Here is a 16,106-nt window from a genome sequence, read left to right as displayed (position 1 = left end):
TTTCAGTTGTGAGTTCTGATTGACTGAAGACCTAACAAGTAGTGGGAAGGGGCAGCCACACTCATGACTGGGACTGGATTTCTTCATGGCATAGATGAGCATAGGCTCGGCTGGACACTTCAGCATATTTAAAGATGGAGCTCCTTTCTGACTATAAATTCACCTGGAAGTAGTCAGTGATAGGATTTGACTGTCTCTTCTGACCATAACGTTAAAATTTGTCATTTTAACAGTGTGAAAAGGGAGGACCTTTAGGAGGTACTGAAATCCTGAGAACACACTGTCAATGGATTAATGTCCTCATGACAAGACCAGCTCACCTCATTTCCACTCCTACCTGTGATCTTGATGCACTTCTACTATTTGGGATGTAGCAAGAAAGAACTCTCCAGAAAGCCTGTAGATCTGAAACTTCCAACATTCAAAATCGTCTCCTCTAACTTTTATTATTTGAAATTTATCTAGTCTGCAATACTGTGTTTTAGCAACAGAAAATAACCTAAAACAGATCTGTGTTTGATTAAGAGTGTTATGACTGTAGTGTGGCTTGGAGAAGGGCTAGACAAGTTACCAGGAAGCTGAAATAATCCTGTTCTTGTCAAAGGCTTTTGGCATTTTTATTTTAATAGTATACATTAAAGACATGATTATATATGTGTCAAGTGATATTCCCAACCCTCTGCTCTGTCTTTCAATATTAATATTGGTAAGTTTGTGTTGATAGCATCAGTCTTATAAAATGTCTTAGACTGTATTTATGGAGACAGAGGTCTACAGTGTAACACAATCCATGCTTCTTTCAGTAACTGTGTTGTCTTTTATTTAGTGGCTTAAAGAGCTATGAATAAAAATGTTCTGCTATATAAAGGAAATCAAATAAAGACTTGTTGAAAGGAGAAACATCAGACAAGAGTGAGTCGGTGGTCCTTTCACACACAAACAAGAAGACAAACACCAGCCAAGGACAATGAACCCTGTGTTCTGATGTTCTCTTTTCAATGTCTGATCTCTGTCCCTGAACAACCAGTGTAGACAGCCACTCATGAGGTATGGCCGGTGTCCCAGTAGACACAGTCCATCCCAAGGATTCTCTGGCTCCCATCAGGCTGGTCTTGCATTTATCATGAAATTGGAGCCAGTTGACTTTGATGGAGACGCTGTCTTCTTTCTCCAGAGAAGGTGTCTGTGGCCTTGCAGTGTGTGTGACTCCGGGTTCCTTCTCCAGCTCCCCATGTGAAGTTGTTGCTTCTGGTCCATTCCATATCCTCCCCTCCCCAAATATATCCTCCTCTCAGGGTTCAGCTGGGTTCAGCACGCACTGTAGGGTTTTTCGGTTTTCCTCTTCCCTTTGTTCTTCACCCGACTTCACCTTTGGTGTTCCTGGAACTGTGTCATTTGACTGATTAGCATCATATCACCTAAAACATTTGACCTTCCCAGCTAATCCTCCCACTCATCTCAAATCACCTACTGCCAGGGTGACTATTTGGATATTGTTACTGTCAACTGTATATTCTCATGAGGCTCACACAGACCTCAAACTTCTATGTCGCCTAAGATGACCTTGAACTCCTGATCATTCTTGCCCATCTATCTCCCAAGTGTTTGAATTAAAGTCATAGGTTGTCACACCTGGTCACTTCAGGAATATTGAATATCATCATTCTTTGGTTATAGCTCATTCTGAGTTCTTTGTCTCCTATTCTTTTCTCAGACATTTTTCACACTTCCTCTTCCCTTGAATCCTATAGATGTCCTGCTCTATCACCCTGACCCTCTTATCTTTAATCCTCTCCTTCATCCACAATATGGCCCAAAGTTCATGGCAAGCCAAAGCTAGGAGCTTCCCTGTTTATGTCCAGACGTGACTTTCAGTATCCGTGCTGATCCTTGATGGCTGTGTGGTATTTGTGCCAGCCCAGGTCTCAGTGAGAAAGAGGGAGCACAGAAGTGAGAAAAATCAGAGGCTGGCTTCACAGAGGGACTGTGTGCAAAGGTGAGAGCAGTCTTGGAGTAGACTACAAGGCCAACGTCATATTGGCTCCTTAGGAAGCAGGAGGGCAGAGAGGCCTAAGTAGATGTCTGTTGGGAGGAATTGTAGGCACTTTGCAAGTTTGACCTTGCATAGTGACATGGATCGTAGATCTCTCCAGGGCCACTCATTGCTCTAACTCTACTGAAATGCATAGGGCAATGTAGTTATTGATGTCCTACCCATTGGACAGTCCTCCAATGCTGGAACAGAATAGCACGCAACAGAAGTAGGGTGTCCAAGGGAAGTTCTCAACAGTGTCATCACCTTTCTTAGCTTCACTTTCTTCAAACTAAATTCAAGCTCAAAAAACAAACTGAATGGAATTTGCCTTAATTCTCTCTGATGACTTAATATCTGACTTAATCTCTATTTTATTTTTGGTACAGACATCCATTCTTCTTTTAAGTATTTTTTTCCCTATCAGTCAACTTTAAAACATGGAAGAGAATCTCTGACCTGTCGAGATACCTGCAGAGAGCCCCAGAGTTGCAAATCTGTAAGTCACCCCCCAGGGATGGGCTTTTCAGTGAGCAGCTACCTTGGAATCCATATTGATTCCACAGAATGCCACTAAACTCACTGGTCCTCCAAATTAGACTTGGGTGGGATGGTTCCTTTGCCCTCTTGTGGGTCTTCCTTCTGAGGTAAATAGATATCTGGTCACATTTCCTCAGGAAACGTTAACACCTTTGTGTGTGTGTGTCAGTGGGAGGGGAGCATTGAGTATCGTAGCCTCCTGGCAAGAAGGAGTTTTAAAACTGGATGGTGCTCTCTGTCACTCTGGCACACACTGACTACGCAAGTAGTCCTTTGGTGACTCCCACTGGCACCCAGTCGCTTAGCCAAGACTTGTATGGTGGTTTGAATAAGAATGGCCCCCAGAGGGTCATGGACTTGAATACTTAGGGAGTGGCATTAGGAGGTGTGGCCTTGTTGGAATAGATGTGTCCTTGTTGGAGGAAGTGTGTCACTAGGGGTGGGCTTGGAGGTTTCCAGTGCTCAAGCCAGGCCCAGTGTCTCTCTCTTCCTGCCTATCTGGAGGTAGAACTCTCTGCTGCCTCTCCATGCTTTCATGACACCATGCTTCCCTCCATGATGGTAATGGACTAAACCTCTGGAATTGTAAGTGGCTTCTGGTTAAATGTTTTCCTTGATAAGAGTTTCTGTGGTCATGATGTCTCTTCACAGCAATAGAACATTGACAAAGACAACTCGCTATGAGCCTGATTCATGGAGTCCTCGTGAAATTTATACTGTGACTTGTCACTAGGGTTTGTGACCCCTTAGCAGGAATGCAAAACCCAACATGCCTACTGCCACCCACATTACTCTTGATTGCTGGGAGACACACTGGCTTCCCTCTTGAGACACCACCAGCAACAAACACTTTCCAAGGAGTTTACCAAAGTCCCGGCACATCATGTAGAGATCTGTTTCCCATGCAAGACACCATTACAAATTCTGGGGCTCCCTTTTTTTGCAAAGCATTTTGTTTTGAGGCCTTACAGATGTAGGGACCCATTCCCCTCAAAGCATGTAATCCCCTATAAGCATGTTCCACCTATAAAGTGCTGGCTTGCCTAATCATTGTCTTTCCTTTTGAGAAGAGCAGCCACACTAGGGGAAAAAAAGGACTGAGACATGGGAGGCGGGGACCACAGTGAGCTCTTCATGGTATGAGCAGCTAATTTAGATCTTGTAGACCCCAAACTATGATAAACTGAATGCATATTACGCTCTGTATAGTCACTTACATAAATGAAGAGGTTAATCAATCAAGTGAATTAATGAAGTTACCCAATCCATGAGTTAATGGAGATCCATAAGAATAGTTGGTAATCCAGCTGCCAGCTGGCCCAGGCCATTCTGAGTAGAGTTCCGTGCAGGCTGTTGAGGCAGTGTGAGGAGACAGAGCCCTGCTGATGCTGATTAAAGCATCACACTATAGAGCCTTGGAGTCCTCTCAAAAGAAGGATTCCTGTGGGAGAGAATGGGGCCAGTTCTGCTTCCCGGGAAAACATTTCATTAATATAATCCTCTGGATCTGTAGAATGTCTGGATTGTTAGGGAGGCCCAAAGCCAAGCTACCGAGAGAGTTCTCACATTGAGAAATGAGTCATTTCAGGCTGTCCTACCTCATTTGCTGTAGTGTGTGACAAAGTTGTTCCTGACTCACAGCTGAAGGTCTGTTTCCATTTTCCCCACGTGTTTCCAAGGCACTTGGAGGTGAAAGTGGAAAGTGTTTTAACAGAATGCATCTGCAAATGATAAATCGGGGAGGAATTACAAATAGTTACGAGATGTTCTTAAAAATGCAACTTGATCTTGATAAATGAGGGACATGGACTGAAATCGGTGAAGGGAAATTTCATAGGACAGCTCCTATAGGAAGAAAAAAAAACACAGTATTCAGCTGGGTACGATCAACCACCCCAAACACCGCCAAGCCTGCTTTGGGGGCCTGGCTGTTAGCTTGGTGACTCTGAATCACGTTAAGATGACAATAGCTATATAGTCATATATTACAACAAACACAACCTTAGAAAGGTCATTTCACCATTTCTGTGAGAATGCAAAGTGAAGCAAGAATAGCATATTTGGGAGATCAAGTAGTCCCCAAACAGCTCACAGTGATGCACCGAATAGTCTCTGGTGCCCAGAAAGAGGCTGGAGGAAAGACAAGGTCTGGGGGTGATGGTCTATCCCTGGTGCTGTCTATAACAGCACCCCAAAACTGCCTTAGAGAGGGACTTCTGTCTTTGCCTTTGGCTCTGACTTTCTGGCCTCTGTCTCACATGTTAAGTGTGAGCTAGATGATCAGCGTCAGGTGGTATGTGACCGTTCTCGATCCTTGAAGAATTGACCTGATTTCTCTCCCACACTCTTACCCTGGCCATGAGCCTCAGGTAGCAGACCCCAATTAATCACCAGTGTGATGTGTAACATAAGGCAGTCCCAGAAAAGACCCATGTCCGGCTCTTTTAATGTTTTTAAGCTAATAAGCATCTGTAAATCTGCAAATCTCAACACAAGTTTGGAATTTGAAACAATCTCCCTCTTAATCCCAGCTTGCTGATTTCCCTGTTTCTCAGTCACCCAGAGTCTGAGGCCGTGGGTCACATCGGGTGACATGGAATATCCAACCTTTAAACTGCCATGTTCATCATTTCACTCCCCCTCCAGGTTTGAGTGGTTCTGTTGTACCTATTTAGTATCCTGGAAGGTATATTTTCAACTTTATCTCTAGTTGTTGCTTGGGATTAACTTTTTTCATATGGTGGCCATGTTAACCTATAATTTTGTGTGCCACTGTAGTTGATCCATTTTAAGCCCTGCACAGTATTCTACTGGCTCACTGTTCATTTTCTCTCCTCTTGATTGATCCTTGTGTTGTTTCTAGGTTTTTGCTGTTGTAGATGGTGTAACCATGAACATTCAGGTACACCTATTTACTAGAAAAAATACGAATCATTTCTATTACTATTTAAACCTGCCCTTACGTTTCTTATACTGAGCTCGCCATTTCTACCCTCACTCCACGTCCTGCAGTTATGACTTAGATGTCTCTGGCTTCTTTTCTTCCGAATATTGAGTCTGCTCTCTCTCTTTGTTTTCCCTCTTTCCTTTCTCTCTCTCTCTCTCTCTCTCTCTCTCTCTCTCTCTCTCTCTCTCTCTCTCTCTCTCTCTCTCTCCTGTCTTTCTTTCTTTCTCTGTCTCTGTCTTTCTTCCTCTCTCTCTTACTATATTTACTTACCTGCTTCTTCTCTTTAGTTGGACCTCTCTTGGCTTCTGTACCGACCAAGATCACCCAAAGCCTGTTTGCTGAGGTTATCATCGATCTCCCCATTAAGACAGACCCTTACTTCTTGGTGCGCATGTGCATTTCCTGTGGCCTCCACACCGCAGCCTTCTGAGTTCCCACTCTTCTTATTGACGGTCCTTCAACTTTCTTCCCCTACTTTCTACTCAGTTAAGGAGTAGAATCCGTCAGGGGTCAGCTCTAGAGCCACCCTCCCTCCCTCCCTGCCACGCCCCCACCCGTGGCCCTATTGATACTGTGGTCTCAACGTAGTTCTCAGTGGCACTGAGAACAGTCCCAGTCTGGATGATAAACTGGGGCTTTTTATTTGTTAAAGCCTCCTACAGTCAGCTTTCTGTGAACATTTAACACACACTTCAAACTACACAGACCTCAAATGGACCTTTTCTTTTCTTTTGAAGCTCCCCCATGTCTCCATCTCAGTAGATGGCACCCCCATTCACTTGTTTGCTTGGTCTCTGTACCCTCAAGATCTCTATCTCTTTCTGTGTAGCACAATAAACAACTGTGAATTCATGCTTCAAGATACAGGCATGGGCCGTACAATAATCCCTAATCTCCACCTTAGTGCCAGGTCACTGCCTGTCACCCTGTCACCTGTGTCTGTGACCCTCCCTCCTTCCCTCCCTCCTCCCCCACCCCCCACCTCCCTCATTTCTCTTTCTCGTGGTCTGTTTTGTGATTTCAATGTCTTCCTTCTTTCTTTTGTGTGCATGGGTACATGTGTTTACCTGTATATGTGGTAGCTGGAGTTGACTGTCTTCCTCAATCACTCTGTCTTCTCTGTTTGAGACAGTCTCTCACTGACCCTGGAGCTCACTGATCAGCTACGCTGGCTGGTCTGGTGAGCCTGTCTTTGCCTTTCCTGCATTGGGATTACAGGTGCACGCCACCGTGCCCAGCCTTTTATGTGGATGCTGCAGACTTGATCTCAGATCTGTATGCTTGTCCAGTTAGCTCTTGACATTACAGAGTGACCTCCCTAGGAGTCTGGCTGTCTCTTTCAATCATTGTGGCCAGTTCGTTTGTTGTAATTTCTAATGCTTTAGCTGATCAGTCGCAAAGACTTGTCAATTCCAGCTCCATTGGTACCACATCCACTGCTCCCTGAAAACTGCAAAGGCCTTCATTTGACTCACGGGTTACATGGCAATTGATCTCATTCCCTCCACTCTCTCCCCACAATGGAAAAACAAAAAAAGGCATCACATCACTGCCAGCCCAGAGCTTTTAATGACTTACCACTGTGCTCAGAGTCAAGACACTTACTGTCTCTGACTTCTGTGACCCTCAGTGCTGTATCTCATGGCTGCTAGTGTAGTTCTGCCCAGGGCATCTGGCTGCTTTTCACGACACTGCAGTGGCATCATTTCTGAGCTCTGTGGTTGCAGCTAACTCTTCCCTGACTCAGGGTCTTGGTACAGGGACTATTCTCAGTCATGATGGTTTAAATATCACTTCCGAAATGTGCTGCCATTTGCTGAAGGGAAGGGTAGAGTTCAAGCATTGTTTTTAATAGTTCCAAAGAAATATATTTTATTTATTGAATTGGAAAATATAGGTAAGAAAAGGAAGGAAGGAAGGAAGGAAGAAAGGAAGGAAGAAAGGAAGGAAGGGAGGGAGGAAGGAAGGAAGGAGAAACTTTTAATTCAACTACCCAAACATAATACAGTGAATGATATGGTGTGTGTTTCCATTCTTTTTTTTTTGGGGGGGGGTTGTTTTGAGACAGGGTTTCTCTGTGTAGCTTTGCACCTTTCCTGGAAGTCACTTTGTAGCTCAGGCTGTCCTCAAACTCACAGAGATCCGTCTGCCTCTACCTCCCGAGTGCTGGGATTAAAGGCATGTACCACCACTGCCCAGCCTCCAGTGTTTTTTTTTTTTTTTAAATGTGTAGCCTAAATATCAGTTTCTTAGATGCTCTAAATCCTGTAATTGGAGGGAAGCATCTACTCTGTAAATTTTTACATATAATTCATACCAGAACCATTTCTTCACATTGGGAAACTTTCTCCTTCAGGCATCCCTGGGGCTCTTGGGGATCTGGCCAAATGGTTTTCCTGGCCACAGCCTCCTTCAATTCCCTGCTTCCTCTGCTGATGTTTCTCCCTTGCGTCTTGCTCAGACTCAGAGGTGGGGATAGGGGATGGGGAAACTGAGCAGTGTTATAGAAGAGCTTGGCCTCAAGATAGCTCCCTTCTCCAATCCTTTAGCTCCTTCATCCCGAGGATGCCTCACCTCCCATGGTCCCTCAGCTCAATCTTGTCCCTCTCAGTCCTCCTATAGTCTGAAGCTTGTGACTTTTATGCTATGAAATAGTCCATGCTCTGCTTTATGTATTGTGCCTCTTCCTAGATAATTTTCTGTGGGACATCCTAATTTTACATTCGAGTCCATCTTTCCTAAAGACTAGGGGAGGATGACACTATTTCTCTGGTGTGCAGAAACAGTTCAGACCGGCTATGGTTTCAGAATAGCTGGCCCCTTCATAATGCTTATTTCCTTTCTGTTCAAACAGTATCAAGGAATAGAACCTTGATTAGGAACCTGACTTGTTTGGCTAACAACGTATGCTTTTAGAGTATACACATTGAGGGAAACCCATCACTTAATGGACTTTGGTGGACAGTGTGCCCTGAAAGCTGGCCAACAATGCAGTTTGATCCCCATAACATTCACTTGTGAATAAAAATTTGAGGCACAGATTGTAGCTATAGTTTTCTCCAGTCCTGCCTGGCCCACGGTCAGGACAAATCTCTCTCACCTGCCAATTCTGCAGCTGCTTAGACCCAACCAAGTAAACACACAGAGACTTATATTACTTACAAACTGTATTGCTGTAGTAGGCTTCTTGTTATCTAGTTCTTATATCTTAAATTAACCCATTTCTATTAATCTGTAAATTACCACGTGGCTCATAGCTTACCAGTACTTTACATCTCACTTGTCATGGCGGTGGCTGGCAGCATCTCTCTGACTCAGCCTTCCACTTCCCAGAATTCTCCTTGTCCTGCCTATACTTCCTGCCTGGCTACTGGCCAATCAGTGTTTTATTTATTAACCAATCAGAGCAACACATTTAACATACAGAACATTCCAAAGCACTTCCCCCCCCCTTTTTTTTTCCAAAAGGAAGGTTTTAATTTTCACATAGTAAAATTACAGATAACAAATCAATTTTCAAGCAAGAATTACAGTTACAATAGCTAGGGTTTCATATCTAACTTATCTTTCATTATAACTAAAGAAATTTATAACTATCTAGTCTTCAACTACATCAAAGACCTAAGAAGGATATAAAATTACCTGAGAAATGGAAGAAGGATGCCAGCAACTTTTGAGTCTTGCAAGAATAGATAGAGACAGCTGGCAGCCTGGACAGTCACCTAATATTTTTCTGTAACGTTGGGGCATTTGTCTTCAGCCCACAGGCCTAGAGTCTCTCAGTCACTTTTTCTGTGTCCTGTAGAATGTCTGGCAGTTTCCTTTGCAAAGCAGGAACCTGAAGGACCATTTTGCCAAGCAAAGTTCAGTGGTCACCTTCCTATGGGTCCTGCATGTACAGTCGATCATGCAGTCCAGGCAAGAACAGTTTCTTGCCCAAATGGCTATTTTTGCCAAGGTGAAGATAAACTCTATATGGAGGGTCTTTGATGCCCATCCTCCTCTCTGAAGTAAATTGGTGCTGCCAGGAGCAGACATGTCTCACTGTCCAGAAAGTCTAAATTTTTTAAACATTTTAAATGCCATATTCTGTAGGTCTTTGAAGATTACCTATCTATCTGAAATATATCTATGTATACCTAGAAAACTTAACATGCTACAAGTTTGACTATCATAGAAGACTAATTGTTCCATTACAATTTAAATGAGTTACATAAACATAATATCTCATATGAGAGTAGAAATATATATACAGTATAACAACATTAACTTTAAATTTGTATCAATAAACTAAAATCCATAGCAATGTAAAATATTTTAAAACAAGTTGTTGCTCTTTAAAAGTAGGTTCAACAATCTACCCTTTTATCCTATCATATCTATATCATATCTATATATATATATATATATAAAATCCCCTTTTCTTCTTTAGAAAGAGATTGCATTTATAATCAACCTGCTTTAAATAAAAATATTGGTTTTTCTCTGTCCCACACCAGAGGGCTCTTCTGATATGGGACAGAAGACTCTCTCAACCTTTTGTTTTAGCAATATGCTTGGGTTTAGAGAAGGAGTGAGCCAATTTCATCTCCAAAGCCAGCTTGGTATATTTGGGAATTTGGGCGTAGCTTCTCTTACTACTTCTTGCTGGATGGGGGTGCTGTATCTTATGGGGACAGAAAGAAAATTTTAGGCTTATGGGGTAGTCCATGAGGCTGTATTGTCTGAGCCAGTTGCCTTGAAACAGATTTTGTATGGCTCTAACAAAAACCAAATAACAATTATTTCTTTGGGGAAGAAAATCTATAAAAGACAGTTCTCGATATTTATACAGCTATTTCATTTTCTACTTGAATTTCATATTGCCATTTCATAAAAACTTTTGAATAGCCATTTAGGGGTTTCAAACATTAATATAGAACCATTTCTTGGCTTCCCAAGTATTTAGGATAAAATTCTTTGCCAGTGTTTTCAGCCACACTTTATTTAAGGTAACCTTTTACTCCTCCTCATTCCGAACCTAGTCACTCCAATCTGAGTCTTTGAAGAAGAAGGACTACTGTTTGTTCACAGAGAGGGGAGATCCAGGTCAAGTTAGAAGTTGGGATATGATTGAAATTAGGTTCCCAAGAAAACACAATAAAAATGAAATTGTACTCCTGCCTGCTGTGTTCCTAAACATGATGGTGAACTAAATCCTCCTTGATAACTGAGCCGAAGTTAGCTTTCCAACGTGACTCCCCACTTGACCCATTTTAGAACTGTTAGAAACGGCTAATTTAGTGAATTATTTGTTACATTAGAGTAGCTATGTAAAAATACCTCAAACCTGTAGACTAGAAAACCATCTAGTGCTCTTTTTTTCTGTTCCCAGGTGCAGGGTCTCAGTCTCCCGGCTGGCAAAGATATGTGTGCTTCCAATTAGAAGCAAGATGTTCCTGATGTGCGGGCCGAGATTGCACAGTGATCTGCAGAGGATTTGTGGGGACCGTTTGTGCTTTCATTTCCCACTGCTGTGACTCAGTCAGTTTGCATAACTTTTACTACTGAACAGGCAACAAACCTTTCTGAAAGTGAGTATGGTAGGAAGTAGCAGTTCCATGTGAACCAAGACTATTCAGCATTTCGAATTTGTTTCCTTGGAAATAACTTTCAGGAAGAGAGTTAAAGAGCAGAAACGCATTGTTTTACAAATGGAAGCTATTTTTGTTCGTGTGCCAGTGGGGATTGTGTGATAATGTTCCTCTCCGGAGCGAGCAGAACAGAATGAGATAACACGCCACAATGTCGCTCCAAGTTATGTGCTCGCAGATTTTCATAAGCTGTAAAGAGAGAAGACAGAAGCGGAAGTGAAGAGGAAGATTGCCACGGTCTTCTCTTCATTTCTGACGTGAAAGGCAGTGACCGGGATGAGTCACGTGGATGGAGCGGAGCTCCAGTCCCAGGCACGGGCACCAGAATAAGGGAGGCACGTTAGACCTTCCAACCAGCCTGTCAAACACATTCGTGACAAAAATAAAATTCTTTGTACTTTTATGACACATGGCACCATAGATAGCCATAAAGCCCAGACCCATGGCTTGGAATGGAGGCTGCTCCTACCTCTTTATGAGATATCCAGGAGTGGTCTGTATGGCAGAGCATCCCTCATCTCAAATGCAAACGTCCCTCAAGTCTGTTTTGAGTGTCAATCACCATGATACCCAAAGTGAACAATTGCACCCTTCACCTTCACGGGGCACTAAGCCAATGCAAGATGTTGCCTCCTAGCCAGGCATACAGCTTCGTAGGGTACTTAAGTGAATTATCTTTAGATTTGGGGCTTCATCCCTGAGATATCCCATTCCAAACATACGAGTATTCCAAAATCCAACAATATTCCCAACCCCAAGCTGATTCTGTTTTAAGACATTTCAAAAACATTTTCTTTTAAAAAGTCCAACTTATACTATAGAACACAAAGAAATTTTCTTGAGGTTAGAGTTGTGTCTGAAAAAGTGCATTTCCAAATATTCACACAGACAGAGGTTCTTTCCATCTCTTTCACCAGGCACAAGTGGACATGGGGGGGGGTTCTCAACAATGTAGCCGAGGCTAGCCCCAAACCAACCATCACACCTGGATCCAAATGATTTTTAAAATGGCAGTAATCACAAATGGCTTTTCTGTATGTATACACTATACAGGCCAAATAGGAAGTGTGTCTACTTGCTGAAAAAACACACTGGGTAACATTCAGAGCCCAACTGATAATGATATATTTTGAAATAAAAAGCACATGGCCATTAGACATGTATTAATGTGTAGTTCATCATTCATTCAGGCTTAGAATTTGTGGAATGTGTAGATTTATATACGCTCTCTTTGTGATTTTAAAGTCTTATTTACATGCAGTGCCTGGAAACTTGAGCTAATCTTCCACATGGACTGCAGGACACTCTACTTTTAGAGAGTGGTACCCATGTCACCGCAGACCCCACAGGCACCCCAAACGACCCTAGTCTGCCTCCATTTGGCCTATTTGCTTATTGTTAATTAAGCTGAGTCAAAAAAAGAATTCATTAGAAGATCATCTTTCCTCAGTCAGCTTGTGTAGGGGAAGTGACACTTCTTTATGTTTTCATGACAGGAGCTGTGAGAACGACCTTATCAAAGGAACACTGTCCACCCTAGCTCCCTCTGCTCGCCATTCACCTTGACTGTGACCACGGTCTTCTTGCTGATCTTTTCACTTTCATTGTTAATGTCCTCCATGTGAGCTTTTACACTTCAGGTGATGTAGATTTTTGAAAGTGATTAGCATTTTTACTAATATATGTATCATTGTATACACACACACACACACACACACACACACACACACACGCATGTGCACACACACACAGGCATGTCATGTGAGAGGGATCACACACTCTGTGTCTAGCTTATTCACTTACCACGTTATCTTCAAAGTTCACCCCTGTTCAACATATGTGTCTTAGTTAGGGTATCCATTCCTGTGATAAAGCATGATGACCAAGAAACGATGACTTGAGGTGAAAAGGTTTTATTTTGTTTACTCTTCCGTATCACAATCTGTCATCAAAGGAAGTCAGAGCAGGAACCTGGAGGGTGCTGCTTACTAGCTTGCTTCTCATGGCTTGTTCAGCCTGCTTTCTTATAGCTCCCAGGACCACCTGCCCAAGGGTAGCACCACCAATAATGGATTAGAACCTCCCACATCAATCACTAATTAGGAAAATGCCTTACAGATTTGCCTACAGCTATATCATATGGAGGCCTTTCTCAATTGAGAGTTCCTCTTCCCAAATGGCTCCAGCTTGTGACAAGTCAACACAGAACTCACCGATACAATGTGTTGTAAATCTCCTTCCTTTTCATGGCTGAATCACCTGTTCATGTATTTGCTACATTGTGTCCTTCCTTCCAACCACCGAGATGGACATTGGCTGCTTCCAGCTCCCGGCTTTGGTAAGCAATGCTGCTATGGATGTTCAAGTTTTTGCTTTCACCCCTACTGAGCATATATCCAGGAGAATCGCTGGATCACACGGAAATTATATTTTGCGAAACATTGCTTTCCATAGCAGCTGCACCATTTTATATTTCTGCTGGCAGGCAGTACATAAGTAGTTCTTTTGGACCTTCCACTTCCTCTCCAGCATGTGTTGTGTTACTCCTTCCTTCCTTCCTTCCTTCCTTCCTTCCTTCCTTCCTTCCTTCCTTCCTTCCTTCTTTTCTTCCTTCCTTTTTTTCCAACAACAGCCATGGTACAGGGTGAGCAGAATGATATTTGAAAACACGAATTAAATTACATGTCACCTTCCTAAGCCTCCCCCAGCAGCTCCTCATGACTTCCCCCCACAGCCATCAGTTTTTCATACCCAGGAGCCCTGCTTATTCTTCTGGCTTGTCCCTCACATGGTCAATGTATGGTGCAGCCTCCCTGATGCCTTTTGCCTCCCAAAGTCACCCTGCACTGAGTCAACTTCCAGCATGTCTCGGCTGGCTTGTTCCCAGGCTGGGATTGCCTAGCACAAGAGTGTCTTTCATCCATTTGTTCTCTCCCAGGTGGTCTTGGGAGCTCTAAGGAAACAAGCTGAGCCCACAAAGGCTCCCCAGCCACCCTTTGTGAGGGAGGACGCTGCCTCCCCACCTTGGCCAGGCTTCCCTTCAGTCTGCAGCACTGCTCACCTTCACGATTTGATCTGCTGTTTCCTTCTTGTGCTCCGTAGTCTGTAAACTACACAAAGAGAAATGGTGCTGTCTTTACTCTCGCCTCCTCAGAGCCTGGTAGGCTCCGAACCGAGGCTTAACCATTTTAGAACAAAGAATGAGTTAATAACCAATTGCAAAAAGGTGACGGTGCTAGTAATTCTATCTGAAATGGGAAACACTCAGTTTCTCTGACTTTTTTTCTGGTTTTTTTTTTTTTTTTTTTGAGACAGGGTTTCTCTGCGTAGCTTTGCGCCTTTCCTGGATCTCACTCTGTAGCCCAGGCTGGCCTCAAACTCACAGAGATCCACCTGGCTCTGCCTCCCGAGTGCTGGGATTAAAGGCGTGTGCCACTGCTGCCCGTCTGACTTACATTTTTAAAAACTTCTGGAGACTAAATTTACTGTCTAAAACTATACAACAATTTCTTTTGGTTTGTATGTGTTTAAAACTAACTCAGCAACATGGTTTAATATTTATACTGCCAGACTCAAAACTGCTAAGCAAATTATAGCAAGATTGGCTTGTTCCTAACACTGGCAATTAAAATGATTTAAAAAAAGTCTGCTTGATGCATTTAAAATGTAACACAAACACAAATTCCAAATAATTTAAGCAATTTTATTTCATCAAGAGAACATGAAGTTATTATATAAAAAAATTACCGTGGGCTGGTCAGGCGACCCAGAAGGCAAAGGTACTTGATGTGCAAGCCCGGCGACATGATCCTTGGAACCCACAGAAAGGTGGAAGTAGAGAACTGCCTCCCCAAAGTTGTCCTCTGGCTTCCACATGTACGCCATAACATGATGCACATATGTACTGTCCATGCAAAAACCACAGTCTTGTCTTAAAGGGAAAAGAAAATAGTTTATTCTGGGGCTATTTTGAGTGCCCCTAGCTCAGAAACTCAGATTTAGGTTACCCCAAATTCCATGTTCCAATGTGGAAGCAGTTTCACAGTTTCCTAGAATAAAGAAAGCATGAATCAAGGCAGGTTTAAAATGGAGGGTGGGTACATCAGAAAGGTGGGTACAGCAAGATGGAAGCAGCCTTTCTAGAGGCCTCAGGTGCTACCTGAGGATATTCTTAGATTTGGGGTTGGTGGAAGGTAGTGCTCTGCTAAGTTAACGAAATCCAATGATTTTAATCCATCAATCAGAAGACTTTCGCTCTAACACAGAGGCAGGCAAGGAATGGCTGTTCCGGAGGACAAGGCTAACCAAGCCCAGACGGAGTAATTGGTCTCTGGACCTGCACCATTCCAGTCTGTCCACAGGACTGAAGTTCCAGCTAGTCCCGCGGTCTCTGCAGATGCAGCTTCTTTCAGGAGCTTTAGCTCGTAATGCACACAAATAATAAAAAGAATTGAAAAATGATTTGGTGTGTCATACCTGCAAAAGCTTGCCAACAACCCTTTGTAAGAATGTCTCACTACCTTGGTTATTCTTCTTTGGAATCTTGCATGCAGATAATGTATACATAATGTAATGGAGTATATATTTTATAATTATAAATAATACACCGGGATATATCATATATAAAAGCATATGTACATGCATTAATACATATTATTTATTAATGCACACATACACATATAATATGTATTGGTTTCTCTAGGCAATAGGCATAGATTTCCTCTGAATTTGTGTATATTTGTTTTCCCTGCTAACTTCTCCCTAGAATGGGAGGCATTCTATTTGTTGCCATGACAACGAACACTGTATTTTGATTGGCACATTTCTGTGCATGCTTTCTTTGTGTGAAGCAGACAGATGCCGATTGATAACAACTCCTGAAGTAATTTATGCTTATGATTCCAGTAGCTGTTTCTCACCAAATCGGAAGGAAGCACATTGGTGCAGAGCTGAA

The sequence above is a fragment of the Peromyscus leucopus genome, chromosome 13 (assembly GCF_004664715.2).
Source record: "Peromyscus leucopus breed LL Stock chromosome 13, UCI_PerLeu_2.1, whole genome shotgun sequence".
Lineage (NCBI taxonomy): Eukaryota > Metazoa > Chordata > Mammalia > Rodentia > Cricetidae > Peromyscus > Peromyscus leucopus.
Note: the sequence above shows the minus strand (reverse complement) of the source record.